The sequence below is a fragment of the Microplitis mediator genome, chromosome 4 (assembly GCF_029852145.1).
Source record: "Microplitis mediator isolate UGA2020A chromosome 4, iyMicMedi2.1, whole genome shotgun sequence".
NCBI classification, from domain to species: domain Eukaryota; kingdom Metazoa; phylum Arthropoda; class Insecta; order Hymenoptera; family Braconidae; genus Microplitis; species Microplitis mediator.
Genome location: NC_079972.1, coordinates 5,474,550 through 5,480,388, shown reverse-complemented (window position 1 = coordinate 5,480,388; position 5,839 = coordinate 5,474,550). Strand labels below are relative to the sequence as shown.

General features: G+C 26.7%; 1 non-coding gene across 1 annotated transcript; it reads right to left on the bottom strand.

The window, feature by feature from the left end:
- Window positions 1-2,105: 2,105 nt before the first annotated feature.
- Window positions 2,106-2,178, bottom strand: Trnar-acg (transfer RNA arginine (anticodon ACG)). Its single transcript has one exon. It is a non-coding gene; the product is annotated as a tRNA-Arg (tRNA).
- Window positions 2,179-5,839: the final 3,661 nt, after the last annotated feature.

Here is a 5,839-nt window from a genome sequence, read left to right as displayed (position 1 = left end):
TTTTAAGATATTATTAAATAAATGTCATCTATCCTACCAAAAAATTTATTTTTTTCGACTTTTTATTCAATATTTTAATCAATACTCCAATTATCAGGTAAGTAAAATTCATTTTTATTTGATTATTATGTAAATATTAATTAAGTTATGGTGGTTCAATATTCGTGTCCATACTTGATAACAATAATTAAATTCGTAGAAAATAAATTATAATGACTCCAAATAAATTGAATGTTTCGTCTGTATTTATGACTTCCTCAGCAACTAAAATCAAAATCAATAATAATTTATAAACAAAAAGTTTAATATATAAGGTCCTTCTTCATAGTTTTTATGTATTAGACAATTGAATTATAAGAATAAGGTATACAATCTAACTTAATTTCTCTCAGTATTACAATTGTCATTTGATTGTTCATAAATTATTATTTGTTTTGATTTTAGTTGCTGAGGAAGTCATAAATATATGACGAAACGTTCAATTTATTTAAAGTAATTCATTTATTTCCTAGTCCTATTTTCTACGAACTTAATTATCATTAAGTTATGATTTTTATTAATTTTTTTTTTTTAGAAACGTTATTAATTTTAAGGATAATTAAAATTAACAGTCAACTTGGATAACTTTCTGTCATAAAAAAGTAGTATTTAGAGTCAATTAATAAATTTTTTTATAAATTAAATTTTAAGAGAGATCATAATTACTTTTATTGTCTAAAGTTACTCAGATTGACTGTTACAGGGTGGCCACAAAGAAATGGTTTCAAAATTCCCTGGTATTTCCAGTTAAGTTTTTCACATTTTTCCCTGATTCCAAATTTTTATTCATATTTATGATATTCAAAGTTTTTTTAATATTTTTATTGTCAATAATTAAAAATCTGGTGATTAAATCATGCGAGAAATAAAAAAAAAGTAAAAAAAAATTAATATGGCCTACTTTTTTCTATTAGATGTTGAAAATAAGTGAGTTAAAATATTTAATGAGAAACTTTATTATTAAAATAAATTCAAAATATACTAGTCACAAAAATTAAGGGATATTCAAAAAATCCAAAATTTTTAAGTGATTTTCAATAGGATGTAACTCGAAGGAAAATGGTCGGACAACAAAAACCAAAAAAGCAAATTGTAGCTTCAAGTGTCTAGTTTTCTGGTCTGGCCTTGAAATTTTTTTTATTATGCACAGTTCTGGAGTAATGAAAAATTATTCATAATTATCGAAAAAAATTTATTAAAGCCCGTAGACAGTTTCTAAGACAAGTATAAATTTTGAAATTTTTTTTTCGATGGTTTTTTAAGGATTACTTCGGAATCATGCGTAATAAAAAAATTTCAAGACCAGATCTGAAAACCAAAGACTTTGAGCTAAAATTCGGTTTTTTTGTTTTTGTTGTACGACCATTTTCCTTCGAGTTAAATTCTGTTGAAATTCACTTATAAATTTTTAATTTTCTTAATGTCCCTTAATTTTTGACTGTCGCAATTGAATTCCTGGATACTTTACGAAATTTCCTGACATTTCCTGGTTACATTAAATTCCCTGATAATTCCCAATATTCCCGGCTTGTTGCCACCCTGTGTTAATTTTAAAATCATAAATAATTTTTTATTAAATATAAGTCTATAATCTTAATAACGAATCAACCGCCTAATTAACAGATGGTTCAAGGCTCGAATCTACTTTAGAGTATTTTCTTTTTCTTTACCGTAAAAAAAAATTACATATTTCATCAACGGAAGTTAATGATAAAAAAAATTGATAGGGTAGAAGTACCATTTTTGGACATTAAATACTTTATTGTAATTAACAAAAAAGTTTCCAATTTAATAGTGTGATGAAAGTATTTTTGAAAACATTTAAAAAACTTATCATGTCATTGCATATTTCACAAATTTTTATATTTAAATTTTTCAAGTGTCCAAAACTGGCCCTGAGGTGGCCAAAAACGGCTTCTATCCTACTAACATTTTAAAAAATGATAAACAAAATTATCATCTTTGACTGAATAATACACAAGACAAATTTAAATATTTAATCATTTTATTTTCAAACTCTTATGACACTTAATTGAAATAATTTTTCCAACATTTAAAAAAAAATCCGATCCTGCCAGGATTCGAACCTGGAATCTTCTGATCCGTAGTCAGACGCGTTATCCGTTGCGCCACAGGACCATATATTTTCAAGTGAAATAACGTTGATGTTTGAATTTATGTTATGTCATCACTTGGAAGTATTTAAATCTCTACTGATGATACTAAGAATAAAATATATTTATCTCAGTAATTTCAATAAAAAAAAGAAATAAATCAATAACTATAGACTATTACGTAAAAATATAAAAATAAATCTGAGGTCGATGATATCATAAACTAAGAATAAAAAAAAAAAAAAACTAGGCCCAAGAAAGATTGACAAAGTAAAGATGAGAGGATAAAACAGGCGAATGATGTAAGGGGACGTATTATGAGGTCAGAGGAAGAGGGAGACGTGCTTATCGTGTATCGTCTCCAACTAGCTCAAATGTCTTGCTTTCTTTCTCTATCTATCTCTGTCTCTCTTACTCTCTTTTCACAAGCACACACACCCCCCACAGGTTTATATACAGGTATATATATACCTCTGTATCGTAAACCCCTTTTCCCCTTGCACATTTCACTGGCTGACGTCCGCGAAAAAAGCACGTCGCTGAATCATACAGCCACCAGAGGATAAAAGATGTCACAATCTACGACAGACAGACTGTAATCTAATTTATCAATCAATATACGTCATAGATTTAAAGAAATCATCCAAAATATTTTGTAAATCTAATTACATACTTAATATATTATATCATCTTTAAATAAAAAAATTATAGTACTTATTTATGTCTTTAATTTCTATGAAAAAAAATGATGATACCTCGAAAACGCGGTGGTGGAATTAAGAAAAAGTTAAATACTTAAAATTAAAAAAATTAATTATAATATAGTTATTAATGTATATATGGATAATAACTGACGTCATGTAATCATTGAATATTGGGGTGAGTTCAAGTGTATAAGGTGTTAGTAACCCACTACCAGGAATAGTCGAGTGGATGACTGGAAATACTCGAGTCCCTGTTGGAAATAAAGTTGGGTGGCATCTCGCACTCCACGTGTATAGACTCTAAAGTACTGAGGAAAAGTATTCAGGGGTATAAAAAGTATATATATAGATATATTTAAGCAAGACTCGAGTCAAGAGAGATGTAGTTGCTTCGTCAAGTCATTCGAACACACTTGAAACATTTAAAGGGGGAGAAGGCCAGCGAAATTTTCAACACTGTGCCAACAATCGATTGCTTTTCCCTATTGATTTCATCGATTATATATTATTTTATTTTTTACGTCATAAAATAATAAAAATTTCAAAATCATTTTATAATACAACAATTTTGCGTGAATAAGACGTAATTTACATCCAAAAATTGCCACTGCAAAAAGATCAGAAATAAATTTGCAGTGAATATAGATTTTATTTAAATCCAAATTCACTCATCTGTCACTTGGAGATTCGGAGTTTGGAAAAAATTCACTCCACATAAGGAGTAAATAGGGAGTTTTTTTTCAGAGTTAATAAAATAAACCCCTTAGGAATAAATTTCACTCCGAGGAAATTAACAAAATAAAAAATCATCTTAGTCCAAGAAAATAGACTTTTAAATGCGAATTTTGAGATAAGTTTCGGAACTTTTGCTATAAGTTACTTTGAAGTATCTAAAATAGAGCAGTGAAAAAATTTTTTCAACCATCCCCCGGGTAGGATTGAAAGAAATTAAAAAAAAGGGTTTTTTTCCAAATTTTGAAAAACGGTTTTGAAAACGGAGCTAGAAAAAAAAGTTCTTAATGAAAGTTGTAGAGCTTTATATTTTACATAAAAATGTTCCTTTTTTGGCTAAAGTGTTTAACAGTTACTCTGAATTTGATCTGCGTTCACTCTACGAATTTAAAAAAAATAACTATTTTGAATTGAAATTAAATATATAAAAATTTTTGATAATTTGATATTAAATCTGATGACAATTGAAAAAATAAAAAAAAAGTTAAACATCATGTATAGATGTAAGCAAAAAAAAATGTAGTTTTGTCGAGTAGACAACTTGAGAATTATATCCGATCCTATCGCTTCTTAAGATGTCTTCGGTAAGATGACGTCATCATGCGCCAAGAATTGACGCTTGTATCGATACTGTAACAGTGTTATATATTATATAATGCCCTCATTGTACTTATATTGAAATAAAATAATAAGAAATTATATATATTTTATTATAAGTTATAATTATAATTAAAATAATCATTAATAAATCTGTAGATAGTTAAATAAAGAACCAGATAAAAGTCGAACAAAAAATTTTTACACAATTATGATTGTTAAAGTCACCACTTACTTCAGTACTTAAAAATTAAGGTAGCATTGTCACTGGTGTTTATCAAGTACATTTATAAACTTCAAAGTATTATAAAAATATCAGCTATTTTTTTAATTTTAATTTTTCACTTTAAAGTTTATAACCCCGGAATCGAGATATGTCAAAAATAATTATTAAATTTACTTTATTATTATTATTTTTTTTTATAATTATATATTTTTTGGTCACAGGTCTTTTACATATTAAAAAAGAAAAAAAGTCTTAATGTGATCAAATACGAAAATAGAATTTTATACAAAAAGAAAAGTCAAGTAGTAAAATATGAATAGGAATGCTGAATATAATAAAAAATCTCTTAGTAATTATCATTATAATTCTTAACTATTATAATTGCGAACATTGTATCTGTATAAAAAAAAAAAAGTCGAAACTTTGTGAACGCGAGTATATTTCTCTAGCACCGGAGATACTTATCCCCAAGCTTCCTAGTTCTTGTTCATCATCGTCCCTGAGAATCATCAGATCCACCGTTTCAAACAACTTGTGAATCATTTGTACATCTATACATACGTAAGAATATATACATATATATATATATATATATATATATATATATATATATATATATATATATATATATATATATATATAGATTGTACTTGAATCTTATGTACCATCATTCCCTGAGGAAGCAACCCTCCCTTTGAGAATACGGCCACTCAACTACATAGCTGGGCTTTATATTCGCGGCACAATTTCAAAGATCGATCCATTGAACAGCATCATCTTCGCCGCTAACTTACCCAATGACATGGCAATTAGTCTAATTGTATACGATATAAAACAATCTATTTATAATACTACTTTTACATAATAACCATTATGTTCTTTTGCCATTAACACTTTTTGTTATGAACCTGTAACTAAATTTTTTTTTATTGCTTTTAATCAAATTTTTACAATATATATAGATCTATATATTTATATATTTTACAAGTGGTAAATTAATTATATATATGTAAGTATAATATTTATCGTTATAAAAAATTATTATATATACCGACGTATCTGCGCCAAGCATTGAGATTACCAGCTTTATAAATTCTTAATACCTGTTATTATTATTTTAATTAAAATAATTTTCATAAAGTTAATTGAATTAAGTACAATGTCAAAAATTTTTTCCATTTTCAAAAATAATTGTTATGGAAATTTTATAAAATTTATTAGTTTCCGGGAATATCGATTTTTCACAGAATTCAAAAAATTAAAGTATAATCTTAAAAATATATAACGCCTCACTAATTCCAAAAGGACTCATATTTTTATACGTCTTTTCGGCTTTCGTCACTAAGTTTAAAACCAAAAGGGCGTATAATCTAAGCTATATGTCCTTTTGGCTTTCAAAAATTGGTTTTCTCAATTTTTAGCTATGG